The following is an 18539-nucleotide window of genomic DNA, read 5'->3' as shown; positions in this document are numbered from 1 at the left end:
CTTCAACAAACCCCCTCAAGATCGCCATGAGGTCAGGGAAAGTCAGGAAAGCGATAAACAACGTCCCAGCAAAAAGGCGCGGCAACAGCAAACCTAAATCCCCAAATGGAACAAATAACCTGCTGCTGACGCAGGAGCTATCTCCATCTTCATTAGAAAATTTGATTACTGAAGAGGTCGACTCGGAAATCCAGACGAGACCAGCAAAAAAGGGCTATCAACCAAAAATCTACACAATCTTTTCATTTCTGAAAGACCCGGGCTCGCTCCTAAGCACCTCAATTGGCAGCCTCAAGGGTCTACCTGCCCCCATGGAACCTGAGGGGAGCGGTCCAAACATCGCACCGGCAGGGGAAAACAGCGAAAACAGTGAAAGAACAGAGAAAAACGGAGAAAGTAGAAACTTAAAAAACACAACACAAGACGTCATGATACACGAGAAAAGCATAAGCGCGGGAGCAGGGCTAATTCAAGGAAGCAGGGGGGAGGGCGAGGCCAACGGGGAACTGAGAACACACACTCACCAGGAAAGCCCAATTCAAGCCAAAGCAAAAATGACGGACACTGGCACCGATGGCAGCATGGAAAACTGCACAGTCATTAACAGCACCACAAATAAAAGTACTTATCCGATTGAGGCAAAGATACTAATCAGGCCAATACCAAAGTCACCAACCACAACAACAGGAGCCGAGCAAAACAATCAAGAAAACACCAATAACGGAAAATTAGCCTTACCTAGTTACTTTGAATCACTAATTACAACACAGCCACCAACAAAGGACTTTAACGCTCTAAACCAACTAAGAGCAACATCAGGCTCCAATCCCAGCAACCCGAAGTCAATAATCAAAACTGCCCAGGCCCTAGACCTAGCACAAGCTTCAGCTCAGGCGACTCAATCAAACCAACTTCACGACTCAGAGGAGGACGGGAGAGAATTAGGAAAATCGCCAAAAAGAGAACACACAGAAGATACAGACAAGACAGAAGCGAAAGACCATGAGCAAGATCAATCGGATAGTTCCAAACCTGAAAATCCCCCCCTGCTAACAACAGAGGAGTGGGCGGGACTAGTAGCATCATACCTCCCAGTTATCGCTCAGGAGGAAGACACCAATAAAGAACCTGAAACTCCACAAACCATAGAAGAGCTTCCGAAAGGCCCTGAGATTCTATGGTCATCCTTGTTAAACACCTTACAGTTATCAATAAAGGCAATGCAGTACCATTCAGACTATGCAACTATCCCTTCTAAACTTCTTAGCCATTCATGTAGCCAACATCGACAACAAGTTGGCAGACATGAACGGCATGATCAAGAAAGTTCAAGCAGAAACAAAGATAATGCAGCCGAGTTGCGTATGCTACACAATCGTGGACAAACTTACAACGATCCCACAATTACTGGGGGGCATCTTGTCGGACCTAAAAAAGTTTACTGACAACCCTAAAAAAGAAGCCAACCCAGGCACTGCGAACGCTCCAACAATCCCACTCCTAAGCCAGCAAAGCGAACAGTCAGGGAGCTTAAACCTGGCTGATAGGGCACACGATCCCAGCAGTCTAAACAGCATGGAAATAACTAAAAACAAATCCTACGCTGCTGTCGCAGGGAACGTCCCAAAGAAACCCGCAGGAAAACAAAGAAGGGATGGCCTTGAGCAACCGATCACCCAACCCAATTACAAGCTGGGGCAACAGGGAAAGGCTCCAGAAATCATCATTCAACAAAGTCCTCACGGTCAAAGTATGGGGAAAGGTAGCCCAGAAATACTCAGGGAACAAAACAAAAGAGGACAAAAACAAAAAAGGAAAGGGAGAAATAAGATCAGCAACATAAATGCATTCTTCAAAGTAGTATCTTCGACTACAGAAGACGCAGAAAGAGACAGTCTAACAGCAACCAATAGAACATCACCGGCAAAGGAAATCGCACAAACAGTACAAAGTTCGAACTCTAACTGCATAGGCGAGGGTACGAACAGCAATTACCAAACAAAAACAATTCACCGGAAAATTAAACATAACAAAGGAATAAAATTGGCAGATTGTACGGATCCCTTAAAAACGAATTGTCTGGGAATATTATTAGTCGGTAGCAAGGGAACCCCTCCGACACAGGGATCGACGCCAATAGAAGAAATGGAGGATCGAGACGTGTGGGTAGAAGAGCCACCATGTGGACAGAGTCCCGACGGGGCACAGGTCAAACCAGCCACAGAAGATCCTAAACAACGGGACAATAGGCAGGAGGGAGCCGAAAGTGGCACAATTCTATTTATCCCGGACTATAAGTCAAGAGGTAGAGGGGACATCCTCAACCGAGGCAATATTCTACGCTTATTATCCACCATCAGTAACCTGAGGGACATCAGCACAATCTGTGCAGTTTGCGCATTATAACCACCTGTCTGACCAAGAAGCCACTATAACAACATGGACCACGCAGGAAACCGCGGACCGAATTATGGAGACGGAACCGCGCTTCCAAGCATGGGGGATACGCCTAAAAAGACAAGGAATAATAGGGTATCCAGATCCATTAAGTCAGGCACACAAAGAGAGGGATTATTGCAGCCTCCAAAATAAACAAAAAACAGCTAAAACGGAAAGCGTCCTGAAGGGGGCTTGAAGCTCCTCATTTTCACAGACCGATATTAACCCATCTAGCCCAAGGCAAGCCCAAGGATCATTTGGCCAAAAGGACTGGAACTGGATAGCAAGGACCATCAATTCAAGGGCCCCGAGGACATGACAAAACACGCAACGAAAAACCACAATAAAACATCAATTAAGAATATGTGTTTGGAATATAAATGGCGTCGGGAACAAAGTCGACGACACTCAGCTTTTACTCTACTTTCAAAAATTTGACTTAATCGCTCTTCAAGAAACTTGGTCAGATAAACCGCATTAATTACAGGGTTTTAAGGCATACCATCTACCAGCCACAAGAAATGCCAAATACGGCCACTTAAAAGGAGGCCAAACGATATACACTTCAATTAAGAGCATCAATGAATTAAAGAATAAAGACTCTATACAGTCAGGTAATAACAGCATCAAAATAATAGAGCTGGATCTAGGGGGAAAAGACAAAAACCAAAAGTTAATCCTGTTAAATGTATATCTACATCCTCGCGAGAAAAAAGCTGGGATGAAACTACTTATAGGAGAAGTAACAAAAATACTGACAGAGGGAACGACACCAAACCTCATAGTAACTGGGGACTTCAACATGTACCTCGGTGAGCCACAGACTAGGGATCCATTGTTAGAAGAGCAGTTCCAGGCATGGGGCATACCACAACAGGAAGCAAGCAAATGGGGCAAACACAACAAGCTGTCAACGGACAGCCTAAAGAATTTAGAACATCTTAACCTGGTAGCTTTAAATGGACGCTTCACTAACGATAGCCCCCCGGCAGCAACCTTTCATAATCAGAAGGCAAGTTCAACCATAGACTTTACATTCTCATCTCTACAATGCTTCGGCAAAGTCTCGGATTTCCGAATAGGATCAATGACAGTTAGTGACCACTTACCGCAAGAGATTACCCTTAACACTCAAGGGGCAGCAGTAACTCTGCCAGCAGTAAACCTGGGAGCCTCACTTTCTGTCACACATAAAAGAATAAAATGCAACATGCATAACCCGGAAGGCTTTGAGAAGGAAGCGAGAAAATTGAGGGAAACAAGTACTGCGACTCAGATAGACAACATAAGCCGATGGGAGCTATTTACCAGCAGACACAAAGAAATCAAAGCCCCACACAACAACGGAAGCTAAAAACCAACAAAGCCACAAAAAGTGCTCGCAAACATTGGTAGGTCAAGACAAGCTAATAAAACAAAACACCAATCTAAAACTCCTTAAAAGAAACATTAACAAACAACTGAGGCAATTACATCGAGAAAGACCAGATAACGCTGTCCAAAAGGAACTGCAAAAACTTAAAAACCTCAAAAAGAAACTGATTTGGAACTTAAAAAGGGAAGCAGAGGATGACCTATGGGCCAAGTTACTCCACGACGCCAAAGGAAATAACACCAGCGGAAGATTCTGGAAAATGGTTAATAATCTGCAGACCCCAAGCAGCCCCAGTATCAACTCTCATCTTACTGAAGAAGTTTGGTATGATCACCTTTTGCTCCACTTTAACACGGTTCCAATAAAAAAACAAGACGAGGTCACCAGATTCTGACAGAAATACCTTAAGTTGCACCTTAACAGCGGAGACAACCACACTGACCTTCACAGGAAAACAAATCATAAGTAGGATAGCTAAAGGTAAGACAGAGGGAGCGCCGGGCCCCAATGGAATCCTGCCCATTCTGTACAAACAAAACCCGGAATACTGGGCAGCGGCGCTAGCCCCACTGTATAAACAGATTATAGAAACCAAAATAATACCTGACTCATGGAAAGGCTCAATAATAGCTCCAATTCATAAGAAAGGCATCAAAAACGATCCTAAAAATTACAGACTGATTGCCTTAATTGACAACGAGGCCAAATATTATGCTGGTCTATTATTAGAGGAGCTTACAGACTGGGTGAACAAAAACGCCGTGATTCCCATTTCCCAGACAGGATTTCGGAAACATATGGGAACAACGACAAACATACTGGCTTTATCACTTCTGATAGATGCTGTTAAACTCGCCAACCTGCCCCTTTTCGTTTGCTTCATCGATTATACTTCAGCTTTCGACAAAATCAACAGAAAGCTACTATGGGAAAAGCTGGCCAACAGGAAAATACCACCATCCCTACTAGCTCAACTGATGCTTTTACATATGGATTCGTGGATACAAATTAAGCTGGGAGCAGGGGACTACCTGTCAAGGAAAATACCGACGACCAAAGGCCTTAAACAAGGGTGTGTGCTAGCTCCAACCCTTTTTAACATCTTCATGTCAGATCTCTCACAGAAGCTAGACGAATGCAATGCACATGCTCCAAATCTAGGAGGACTCAACCTCTCGAACTTGATGTATGCAGACGACATCGTGCTCATTAGCCGTACGCCGATAGGGCTACAACGCCTAATCGATACAACATCTAATTATTCGGCTATGAATGGTCTCAGCATTAATCTGTCAAAAACAAAAGTCATGAGAATTAATGCAAAGACGTGTTCACCCAAGTTCTGTTGGCAAATAGGTGGTGCAACTCTCGAAACAGTGGGGGAATACAAATACCTAGGAGTAATCATTGACAGGAAAGGGTCATTCCAACCACAGAAAGAAGCAATACAAAGGAGAGGCACCACTATAGCGGTCGCACTGAGGAATCTCAAAAAGAAAGCTGCTGGCCGAAGCTTCACGCCACTATTACAAGTGATTAAAGCAAAATTAACACCGGCCATCACTTACGGGAGCGAATGCCTCCGAGGGAGGGATGCATTGACACTGGATAAAACTACAGCAAGGGCAATGCGAATGATATTTAATTTACCTAATTACACCTCGCAGGCCCAGATAAGGCTTGAATTTGGCTTAAGGAATCAAAGAATGGAAAGAATGGGTGTTTATGCCAAAATCTGGCATAAAATACAGGGAGCCGACGTCTCGACTCTGAATCACCATCTCTGGAAGGAGCTAGAAATCAAAAATAAAAGTGCAGCTGCAAATTATCTAAAGCACTCAATAGACTCCTTGAAACTACAAGAAATCTGGAAGAGCATTGGTCCTCATGACATATTCAAACGACTAGTAAACAAATCTGTGAAGATAATCTCGCTAGCCGAACACAAAGCAACACTAGCTAACAGGGCTCATGGCTGGATTGTCATCCAAAATTACACGAGCAGCACCTGTCAAAGCTACCTAGGAGTTGGTTACACAAGGACTACAAAGGAGAAGTTTATACGACTAAGGATGGGGATCCTTCCGTCCCAACACCATCTTCCCCCATGGAAACGAACCCAAACGACAACAAGCTGTCAGCTATGTGGGGATGCAAAAGAAGACATCCTTCACCTAATTTGCATCTGCAAAGGACTAGCAAAGGAGCGCAGACTCCATTTAAAACCAGCTCTAAAGAAACTGGGAATAAGAACATGTCGGCAGGCGGTCAAAGCATGCTTTGACGGGAAAAACATCCAACTAATAAGTCATCTCGTCAAATTTATGGAAAAATCGGGAAAAAAGCAGGAAGCTAGAAGAGAGAGACCGGACGAAGTAAACCCACAAATCATTTGAGCCCAATCGCCCCACTTGGAAAATGTCATGGAATAAACCCCCGCTATGTAAAGCCTCGTAAGAAATGGTGGGGTTGCTTAAAATTGCCCCAAAGAATCTGCAGGTGTGAACATCTTAATACAGACAATTTGGGCACATAATGTCTCATTTCTATCTGCTTCTCAGACAGCGACAAAAAATGTTTAATTTTTTTAATTTTTAAAATGTACCTTCTTAACCTTATGAAATTTCGCTAGAAGTCTTAGTAAATGACATTTTAACAAACCTATTATAAACACTGTATTTTAAGGTTGTTTTATATGTAAAATATGTAGCTGATTGCAATGGTTTTAATTTACTGAGCAATAATAATAAATCAAATCAACACTACTTTTAATACATCTGGTAGAGAGGCTCGACTTGATTACATCTTTGTTCAATGCAAGGAATGGAAGCGAGTCCAGGATTTTGTGGTGCTCTCTAGGGGTGAAAGTGATCACAACCCTTTGATCTTGGATTTCGCATTACTAGGCTTGGGTCCGACCGAACCTTTGTTGCACTTGGATAGAACAAATACTCTTGCCCTTTCTAACAATAGACGTAGGGTGAAATGGGCCAAACTAGTTAGAAAACCAGAGGATATATCCCGAGTCTATGCGAGTGTTAGCCTAATTCTGGAAGAAATGGCTGACCTCATTGACTATGAATCTATCTCAGATACTAATAGAAAAATTGCTGCACTTAACAATGCACTTTTCACAAGTTTATCAAATATTTTGAATCCCTTAGCTCCCCCGAAAAATGGCAACCCAGGAAGCATCCATGGTATAATAGGGCCTGTAGATTGGCTAAGACAGAATTAATGATTGCACTAAAGGCAAATGATAGTAGAGACCTTATTAATTATAAACGACGCGTCTACCGTTATTTAACTCACCATGCTAAGCTCGAGTGGGGTAACGAGAACTGGGCTACTCTAACAACAGCCTTGGCGGATCGGGACTCTCGTAGATTTTGGCAGATTGTGACTACTGGTTTGGCCGTCACGGACTCTGCAATCATTCCGAATATTGCTCCAGAAGTCTGGGAGGATCTTTTTAGTCTTTTATACAAGCGCCATTCACTCAGTATGGCCCCCCCCCTGGATGATTTGCTGCTAAGTGATGCCCTTGTGCTCGATTCGATCAGCTTTACTCTTGTGGAAGTCCAGGCTGCCATTTCGGCACTTCCTGCGGGTAAGGCCCCTGGTCTTGATAGGGTGCCCGGTGATCTGTATAAACATGAACCAAGAGTCTGGGCACCCTATCTTTTAACTATTTTTAATGGAATTGCTACGGGCATGAAGATTCCTCACACTTGGCTGGGTGCGGAGGTGGTCCCCATTTTTAAGAAGGGGTCGCCTCTTCTCCCAGCCAACTATCGGCCTATTAGCCTTATTGATGTAGGCCAAAAACTAGGCTGATCCTAGATCGCCTTTTGGATTGGATCAAAGAGTTTGAGATTTTGAGCCATTATCAGGCTGGTTTTAGGAAAAGTGTATCTACTACCGACCAGATCTTTAGGTTTAACATGCTGTTTTGGAATCAGCATTTGATCTAGTGCCACGTACCAAGTTATGGGCTGTTCTCCGCGATTTAGGAACTCCACCCCCCTACTGGACATTATAATACGACTCCACACTGATAATTTTGCTAAGGTTAGGTGTGGGAGAGAGGGTAATCTATCATCTAGCTTCCCTGTTAACAGGGGGGTTCGCCAGGGGTGTGTCCTGGCACCAACCCTCTTCTGTCTTTATGTAAATGGAGTCATCCCCTACTTAAGTGCGGTTTCCAACAGAGACGTGCCAAAGCTCGCTGGTGTGGGGATTTCGGCGATCATGTTCGCTGACGATACCTTGTTACTTGCTAAGTCCCCAATGGGCATCCAGCGAGTTTTGGGTGGCTTCTTCTCCTTCTGTCAAGACAGGGGGTTGGAAATTAATACGGCCAAAACAAAGTTCATGATTCTGAATCCCCCTAAAAAATCCCGCCCTAATCCGACCATTGGCGGTGTTAGTTTGGAGAGAGTACAGATGTTTGAGTACTTGGGAGTGACCATAAATGAAAACTTTCTTTGGACTCAACACCGGACCAAATCCCAACTAAAATGAACGCAAAACACTGGGGGGATTATTAAACTTTGGAACAATTCCCACACAAAACCTATTGGTCCACCACTAGAGATCTATAAAATGCAGGTCAGAGGGGCAGTAACTTATGGGGCCGAGCTATGGGGTCATGATTGCCCACAAGCAATTGTGGCCATCGAAAATAAATTTCTTCGGCAACTTTTATCCCTTCTTAGTAGTACTCCCCTTCTTCCCCTTAGGTTAGACTTAGGAATAAGATCCATAAACAAGGATCTAGGCCTAAAGCCCCTAACCTTTTGGCGGCGTCTTTGGGCAACCCCAGAACTCAATACCTATAGACTAGAATTTTTGGATTTATTAAAATACCAAACCATACAAAAACTTCCTTGGTTAAAATATATAAAGGAAGAGTTTGATAGACTGGGTTGCCCTTCTTTGTGGAGTTCTCCAGAAGACGCATCAAAAACTATATCCCGTAAAGATCTGGTTAGAATGTACTATGAAAGTAACCAGTCGGTTTGGCTAGTCTCTGATAAACTGGGTTCCATGACAAGCTAATTTCTTTTAATTAAAGATTATTACAAGTTTGAGACAGTGCTGAATGATATTTATCCCACTAGCCTCAGAAAACTATATCTCCAATGGAGATATAACTCGCTTCCAATTCGAGCTCTTACGAGCAGATGGCACCCTCCATCCATTGTCAATTGTCCCCTTTGCACTGACCAGCCTGAAAATGATCTCCATGTAATCCTTTTTTGTCCTTTGTACACAGCCTCTAGGAAAAAGTGGATTGTTCCCCTTTGTAAAAAATGGGGCTTTAGGAAACATCTGGAGGCTTATCGAATATTAAAAACGGATTTATCACCACTAACCGTTTTTGTTGTTAGCAAATTTTTAGATGCAATGTGGAAAACCTGAAGAAAGTCTTTGGAATAATGAGATCACTCTGTTACATACGTTCCTGTGAATGTTGGACGATTGGTCCCTAGGTCATCTTCTGTGTTTTGTTAATTTGATAATCATTCATTTTCCGGCTATAATGTGTACTGAGGATGTATGTTCATTGTATATTGTATATGTGTAATTTTATGTTTTATTCTTGTGTTTTTTCTTTTATAACTCTTTGTAGTCGAAATAAAGATATTAAAGAAAGTTAAGGTGCTTGGTACTCACCAGAGCGATATCAGCACCACGCACTTGCCATGATCCACCTCACTCACTATGACCTCGTGTTCTACTTTTGTTGGTATGTACAGTATGTTTGCTAGAAGGGCTAAAAATAAATAGAAGTAGTAAATAGAAAAAATGCACATTATTTCACAAAAGGTTGTGCCTCTGATGGGGTCAGAGCTGAAGCTTTTATGTGATGAGGTAAGGAAGCCAACATTGGGTGACAATAATAGGTGGCATCAAATTAAACAAGAGGTAAAAATGCAATAGGTCTCGCCTTTTATTAAGTTAAATCCATTTGCTTTGCTATACAATACCATTAGCAAAGCAAATGGCTTTAACCTAACCAAAGATGGAGACCTTGTTTACATTGCTGCTGGCAACCATGCCTAAAGCACGAAGATCATCACTGCTAGCAATCCTGCATATGGTGGCCAGTAATCTTGTCTGATGTGGTTACTACTACATCTCTAAAAATATAAGTAGCTCAGGAGGATTTTCATTGAACACAAGTAGCTCTCACTACAGAAAAGGTTGGAGACCCCTGTCCTAGAGCAACAAGTATAATAAGCAGACAAGGTAGGTTCCTCTAATACACAACAAAATTGTTTCATCCAAAGATGGCCTCCTTTGTTTCAGGGGAGTGTGATACTCAACCAACGGCGAAGGAAGTGGTTTCAAGCACATGAATCTCAGTATAAACCTCCAAGACAGTGGTACAGAAGCCACAGAAAAATACTCAATTGTGTCTAATAATATATTGAGCAAATTTATGGCAGCCTCTTATACAGAAATACAAAAAAGGCACAGATCCAATATTTTGTTTTGTCACTATCTTGTGTCCCAAGCCAACTTCTTGATACATGCTGCCAAAATCAGTTGTGTGATAATATATTTTTATTTTCCAGATAGAAAAGGGAGCGTAAGGTATGGGTGTGAGATATGTGGAGGGGGGGGAAGGGTGTGTGTGATATAGAGAAAGAGAGAGAGAGAGAGAGAGAGAGAGAGAGAGAGAGAGAGAGAGAGAAAGCTGTGTGTGTGTGTGGTATGTGGAGTGGTGTGTGTGTGAGAGTTGTCTGTGTGAAGTGTGAGGAGGTGTGTGTGTGTGAGGAGGTGTGTGTGTGTGAGGAGGTGTGTGTGTGTGAGGAGGTGTATGTGTAAGGAGGTGTGTGTGTAAGGAGGTGTGTGTGTGTGTGTAAGGAGGGGTGGTGTGTGGGTGGGTGGGTGTGTGTGTGTTTGTGTCTGTCTACTACAGTCTTACAAAACTGGAAGGTCGCCGAGTTCCGGGAGATCCTTTGTTTTCACTTTACACGTTGCCGTCAGGTGAAACACAGCTTTAGCCATTACTTCCAGCTTCGCTAGCTTAATCTTTTAAGAAGGTTACTTTAAGGTGAAATGTTCGGGTTCTTGGTACATGGGTTCTCTTGATTGTACAACAAAGTGTGCTAGCCCTCTGGCCAAATATTTTGGCATCTGTAAAGGGTATCGACAGAATTTGTAATACCAGGTTTATAAAAAATATATGACAACGATCTGTAAATTATCAACAGATGCAAAACAGCTGAACTAGATGATGAATTGTTTTAAGTTGTACTAAAACCTGCCGTGCAGCAGCTGTAAAGTTCTAAACTCAAGCCATATATGGAGATTGACCACTGAACTTCCTGACTTATTCATGTATGCCTCTACATTAACTTTTATAACAAGCATGGAGTTGTTATTGAGAGAGGGAGACAGAGACTTGGGAACACTGAGAAGGCACCTAATTTATTCAAAATCGGGCCATCTCTACTTACCCAACACCTTTACAATCAACATAAAGGTACGAGCCACTTAGATAATGGATGCTCCGTTTTTTGTATTTGTTTATCTTTTTAACTAATGTCAAGATATTTATTTTTCGCCAAAAGTCTCTGTGAGAGGTAATTTAATGGACATGATTTTTAATAATGATTCTGAGACATAAGTAGCTAAATGGATGGAAATTGCCTTCTCTTTATCTCCATCCTGACCTTAAAAGAGAACTTTACGATCGTAAAGAAAATGGCAAAGTGACAGCTATCACAGAATAAGCAAGCCCCCTAACGGTAGACCGCCAGACTTTGGGAATATCCACAAGAGCCTCTGCTGAGAGCAGGCACTTATGCAGTTTATAAAATTTGAACCTTTTATCTAGATGTCTAACTGATTTTTACTAAAGTTATAATTCTCTCACTCATAAAACCACAGTGTGCCTGTGAGAAGACCCCTCCTGAATAGAAGTGGAAAAACAGAGGTTTACCTGATCTAACCAAGCTTCCACAACCAGGGACGGCTATAGAGCAGCGCGACTGGTGCGTCCGCACTGGGCGCTGACCTGTGGAGGGGGGCGCTGTGTTTATTAATAACTTATGATTGGAGAGATGAGGGGCACTTTTGCCTGGAGGTAGTGAGAGAATCCGAGGAGGTGGTCATGGGTGTGGGCTAAACCCGGCTCTGTCCACAACAACCAAATCCAGCTGTTCACAAATATTAACGAACAGCAGTGCGCCAATGTTCTGTATGGGAGCCTTGGCTCTCCCTACAACTAACAGGCCTCAGCTCAAAGTTCAAAGAGGTGTTGGGAATACAAGAAGCGACGAGTAAAATGTAAAACACTCAATGCATAAATAAAGACTAACTCAAAAAGAGACAGGTGTTCCATGGCGGGCCAACCAGCTGAAATAATTTAGCTGTGCACCAGCAAATCAGTTTCATAAAAGTCCAAGCTTGCACTGAGTGTGCAAGCATAGCAAGCAAACTCAACACTCCCCAGGGAAGCCCATGGTCCTCCTCTGCCAATAAAAGCTTGGAAAGATTGAGATTAAGCAGTGCAGGTTACATCACAGTTTGCAAAGTTGTTGGCTAAAAAGCCACAGATTTTATTAGCCGTTCTGAAGTGGAGCTAGTGAAATATTGCCATACTTCAGAGCATGCTACAGGACCCAGGAGCACCATTTCTCTATAGCAGCCGAGCATGGACGTGTAAATGAGATAATTGTGCACTTAATTTAAACTCCAGAGGCACACTAAGCGAATGTGTGTGCGCCAAAGGAGCAGCAGTTCTTATTTCATACACTTTGCCCCAATGAAGAAACTGACAATTGAAAATTCAATGCTAGGAGAAATAAAAATCAGTTTTAAATATTGTACCATGATATCATGCCAGTTATTGCTGCTGTGCCATTTAACACAAGATGAGAATTTCCAAGCAGAATATAATATATATATATATATATATATATATATATATATATATATATATATATATATATATCTATCAGATTTGATGTATTTTTTGTCGAGGGTGCTGTCGTCCTATGCCAAGGTGCATCCAAAATTGGTAATCATATATACCAAACTCATTACTGCCAATCCTCTTTTATGACCACCACTATTGTGCCTCTCAGTCCTGGTTGGCCCAGCTAGTTTATGATCCCTACTCACTGCCTACACTATTCAAAATCTAGCTTTTCGTTCCCCATTCTCATTTAGTGCAGATTTACCTCTTACCTGCACAGCTACCACTTACAGTTTATTGTCCCTCTCTACATACCAGATTCACACATCCCAGATGCCCTAATTGGAATTATCTCATTCAAAATGAACGGATTCTCATCTTCCTCACTCAATCACTAATCATCCCTGCATCTGCCAATATTCCTGAGCAGCCAACGCCCTCTATCCGGTCATTGCTGTTCTCATTCAGACCCACAAGGGGGACCTCTTATGTATTACAGAAATGTGGTTCAATGCAGGCTTCCAGCCCATCATGGACTCACTGATACACCAAGTCTGCTTGAGATTACGATAGGCAAACTAAATATGGGGGAGGAATCGCCATCATCCATAAGGACTCGGTCATATACACAGAGATTCTACCCCTTCCAATCTTTGTTTTGGATGCCTTTAATTGCCAAAAAGCACCCACCTTCTTCAAATCTGCTTATCATTTACCATCCACCGATTCTTAAAGCGGAGATTCTTGCAGGGTTTCAGACTTCTTCTCCATGAAGCAAGTGTTATCTTTGAACATTTTACTGGGTGATATATAGATTGGCAAAATGCTAAATGTTCAACTTTCAAATTCCCCGCATCTCTCCTACACCTGCATGATCACCACCAGCTATAGTCTGCCTGTCGTTGCCTTTCCCAGCCACACCAAAGAGACTATTTTCGACCTCATTATTGTTGGTCTTAAGAGTCTTACAGCAACCTAATGACTTTTCTTGTCGGGTATACTGTTCAAATCATTTTGATATTCCCATTAAGTTAGCCACTTCTATCCAGTCACCTCTGTGCTGTGGCTATGGCTGGTTCCAAACCGGAATGACGTGGCAAGCAAAATAACAATGAATTAAACACAGATCTGTAACTGGGAGTGAATGTTTGACAATGTTCAACATTCCGTCCATCATCGTTTTGTGTTGCATTTTCACCCTAAGTGGGAAGGGCATGCCCAGACGTGGATTCTGTGCTTGGTACGTCACCGGTTTCAAGCTAGCATGGCTGATGCCCCGAAACCTGTACCGGGATGCTTGTTTTCTGGTCCATGGAGGACGGGACTGGCAGTTTGGGTTGGACTGTTCCCATAGGGAACAGGTTCAAGGCTGATTTGCATACGGCTGGGTCGAAACTGGAATTGTGTGGTGAGCAAAATATCGATGGATTAAACCCAGATCTGTGACTGAGGTGAATGTTTGACAATGTTCAACATTCTGACTGTGAGAAGTTGGCCTGGTATATGATGCTCACTAGTTAAAGTGATCACCTTGTACCATGCCAAGCAACCCTTATGGTGTGGTTGTAAGTCAACCTTTTCGGACTAGCTGCCCTAGTGGTAGCGTAGGCTAAGCAGTCTTTGAGGCTAAACTCGTGAAGCGTGTTAAGCCAGCTGTTTTACCAAATGCAACCCCCTTTTATACCAATGAAAGGACACCACACAGATATATATTCAAAATATATATGTATTTATTTCTCAAAGTAACCCCTAGTCTCTTTATGAGCACAGGAGCACAAATCGTCAAACAAGATTATCACAGAATACACAGAAGTTGCACTTTATATGGATAGGCCCTGGTGGCCACTCGAACCATATACTAAAATAGTGGTATAAGTACCACGAACAGAAAAGGGAAAAGGCCTAGGGCCTCTAGAATCGCTGGGCCTACAAGGAGCTAACGTCAGTTAGTGACCAGGAGGTCCACGGGTGGCGTGTGCAGAGCAAATAGTCACACGCGTGCTCCCATAGGTTTCAATGGGTGCGTAAAAAGTACAAAGTTACTGCAAAGAGGATCTTCCGGATGGACTAGGAACTCAAGATTTGGAACACAGGCACTAGAGATGTAATACTACACTTGGGCACAGGTGTGCCAGCTTTACCTCACCCACAGGAAGCGGGTGCATAGGCCTCGAAGTGCGTCGGGTTTCTTCTATCTGTTCCGTGGAGCCTGAAGACAAAGATGCTGCAGGCGGTCGGTCCGGGAGAGATGCAGTGGATCCAAGAGTGGATCGGAGATGTTGAAGACCTGTAAGCAGAGGGGACAGTGTTCACAGTCACTAGCCAGTGACCAGCGTGGCACCAGGTGGGTACCAGGCAATGTCGGGTGCAAACAGGAAGAGAGGTGTAGATTGTCTCTGCAGCCACGTGGTCCCTGGAGGTCGACGACGTCCAGGAGTCGGTTCACGAGCTGTCCCACGCAGGTTCTCGCTGTCGGCGGTGTCGGCGACTTGATTGAAGCAAACAAGCCTTGGCAAAAGCAATTGTTGTAGGAGATGAAATAAGCTGATGGTTCTGACCAGCAAGGTCAGAAGGACTGCTCCTTTGGAGGGGAGCAAGGGCCAGTCTGGAGCAACCAGACCAGCGGTGTATTTCTTGAAGTTCGTCGCCAAGATGGCTACTAGCCAGCGGGCCAGCAACCGGTTAGGCGCGTCGAGTGGCAAAATGCAGAAGGGCCCCACGCAGATCGTGGAGATGCTGGAGGGCTCACCTTTGGTGCAGATGCTGCTCGGGTGTTGGGCTTCTCAGATCCCAAAGCACAACTTGGAGGGAGCCTCGGTTGTTGCACTTGTCAGCTTGTCGTAGTCGATCCAAGATGGCTGGCTCCACGTGTCTCGGTGCCTCCACGGGTCTCTTCTTTTCAGGGACTGTGGATCGGGCGGTGAGAGGTCTGGAGGTCCAGGTCTTGTCAGTCTCTGGGCTCGGGCTCCGGCGGGAGGCGGCGGCAAAGCAGACGTTGATTCGCTGGATGGTGCTTGCGTTAGCAAGGTGGTCACTCCCTGACCACAGGGGAGATTGGCTTCAGTCCTCTGTGCAGCAGAGCGTCGAAGTTCCCGTCTTCTTCTTAGTGTTAAGTTGATTCCAGGATGTCTGAAGTCTTAGGACACAGCTCCTACCTTTAAGCGGATTCTAGGGGCCGGACTACCTGCTAGGTCCCTCCCTAAGGGTGGGACCAGGAAGGGGGGTGGTTACACCCCAAATCCTTTGTCCAGCTCGCCCCAGGCCCGGGACTGGTGTGCCCCAGGACCGGTTTGAACTGGCATATGCACCGAGGCTCCTTGTGAGCCACAGGCATGTCTGGTTTCTTTCAAGCCCTACCTGACCAATACACAAAATCCTGTCTGGGGTGGTGCACGCACCTCCCCTGGCAGGAAACCCTTTGTCCACACCTCCCAAGCTGGAAGGACTCCCAGCAGCAGGAGGGCAGACTTGTGTCTGTGGTGGCAGCATCCATTTTGTGGAGCTGAGGCTATGTCTGATTTTACCCGGGTTTCAGGTACTGTACATGTCGTGTCCCTCTAGAAGGGTGGAATGCTAACCCCGTCGCCAGAATTGGCGAGGGGTTAGTATTCCAATTCGTATGACACCTTACTCGACATGTTTTGATAAAGCCAAACCAAAGATAGCATTTAACCGCGAGGTTCATAATGCACTTAAGAGTATATGGTATGACGATATCTGGAAACAGTAGAAGGAAGTTGTTCCGACCACTGCAGACAGGCTCAGCTCATGCCAGAGCACCATCTCACATGGAACCAAGCACTCTGCCTTCAGGATTGTTAAGGCCTGCCATAGGAGTGACTTATAGGTTACCAGGTGTCCCATTTAAGGTTAGGTATAGGTATACTACACCTAAGTAAGAGGTGATTACACCAACTTACCCCAGCTGAGTGATCAGCCAGTTGTGTCAAATTGTTAGGCCAAGCCTGGGGTGGCATAATACATGCTTCAGCCCTTGGCAGGCCTTGGGTACACCAATGCCCTGGGTACCTAGTGTACACTGGTACAGGGGCTGACAGGGTGATCCACTTCCAATTGGTTATGCACCTAGGGTGCATAGTTTTAATTTAGTAGAGAGAACAGCAGGCTGGGGGTCTGATTGGCAGGCCCACAGCCTCAATATGTCAAAAACCAGTGAAGCAAATAGCAAAAATTTGGGGTGACCATAGGATAGCAGACCCTACTCTCCTACACTGACCATCATCTTTTTGTGTTGCATTTTCCTTCTAAGTGGGAAGGGTATGCCCAGACTTGGGTCTCATCCTCGCTACACAACCGGTTTCAAGCTATCCTGGCTGATGAGGGGTGATGCCCCGAAACCGGTCTCAGGATGCTCGTTTTCTGTTCCAGGGAGGACTTGGCTTAGCAGTTTGGGCTAGACTGCTCCCATGGGGAACAGGGTTAAGGCTGATTTGCATATGGCTGGGTCCAAACTGGAATGGTGTGGCGAGCAAACAAACAATGGATTAAACCCAGATCTGTCACTGGGAATGTATGTTTGAGAATGTTCAACATTCCGTCCATCATCTTTTCATCTTTTTGTGTTGCATTTTCGCCCTAAGTGGGAAGGGTCTGCCCAGGCGTGGGTGCTGTGCTCGCTACCCCACCGGTTTCAAGCTAGCATGGCTGCTGAGGTGTGATGCCCCGAAACCAGCCCTAGGATACTCTCTTTCCGATCCAGGGAGGCCCTGGCCTGGCAGGTCAGGCTGGACTGTTCCCATGGGGAACAGGGTAAAGGCCGATTTGCATATGGCCGGGTTCAAACTGGAATGGGGTGGCGAGCAAAATAACTATGGATTAAACCCTGATCTGTGACTGGGGGTGAATGTTTGACAATGTTCAACATTTCGTCCATCATCTTTTCATCTTTTTGTGTTGCATTTTCACCCTAAGTGGGAAGGGTATGCCTAGACATGGGTCCCGTGCTCGCTACGCCACCGGTTGCAAGCAAGCCTGGCTGATGAGGAGTGATGCTCTGAAACCGGATCCAGGATGCCCGTTTTCCAGTCCAGGGAGTACCTTGCCTGGCAGTTCAGCTGGACTGTTCACATGGGGAACAGGGTCAAGGCCGATTTGCATATGGTTGGGTCCAAACTGGAATGGTGTGGTCAGCAAAAACACGATGGATTAAACCCAGATCTGTGACTGGGGGTGAATGTTTGACAATGTTCAAAATTCTATCCATCATCTGTTTGTGTTGCACCTCTGTGCAAAGTACATGTTAAAAAAACTTGGAAATTATCCATGAAAACATAATCCCTTCTACTCTCGAGAACATAATCCTTCCAAGATTAACTCATTTTAAGCAATCAATAGAGGTTAACCGTCTGCTACTGTAGTACAATAATATCATTACATCAATTTAGGACTGATTATCTCCACCTCAATTAAAACAATAATACATGAAGCCATTGTTTCCTGAGGCTGTCATTATGAAAAGAAGGGAAGAGACATCACCTGAAGAAATGCTTGTTCCTCCAAATTCGAATGCGTTCCACAAAATTAAAAATCATAAGTGGAAACTATAGGCATTTCATATGTTGCAAAAAAGCCAAATTTTCCATTAATAAATTGACTCAACCTCTAATCAGCATATCTTTGTTCGACTATCATTATTATAACATCACTCCTCTCATCAAATTCCTGCATTGCCCTCTAGCTGACACATGCAATGAATTGCTATCCTTCACAGATAAAATGTGGTTCATCAGAGAAAATTCCCTTTCCACCTCAAACTCAGATGAAAAAGCC

General features: G+C 44.2%; 1 long non-coding RNA gene across 4 annotated transcripts in view; it reads right to left on the bottom strand.

The window, feature by feature from the left end:
* The window catches only part of LOC146812281 (uncharacterized), a 272606-nt gene that overhangs the window by 94122 nt on the left and 159945 nt on the right, over window positions 1–18539 (bottom strand). Inside the window, exon 3 of one of the 4 annotated variants that reach the window (XR_014965899.1) lies at window positions 9494–9593. The exons of the other annotated variants lie outside the window; for them this stretch is intronic. This is a non-coding gene — a long non-coding RNA (uncharacterized LOC146812281). The remainder of the gene's footprint in view (window positions 1–9493; window positions 9594–18539) is intronic. 4 annotated transcript variants of the gene reach the window in all.

Source organism: Triturus cristatus, chromosome 7 (assembly GCF_964204655.1).
Source record: "Triturus cristatus chromosome 7, aTriCri1.1, whole genome shotgun sequence".
Lineage (NCBI taxonomy): Eukaryota > Metazoa > Chordata > Amphibia > Caudata > Salamandridae > Triturus > Triturus cristatus.
This window is presented reverse-complemented; position numbering and strand designations above follow the sequence as displayed.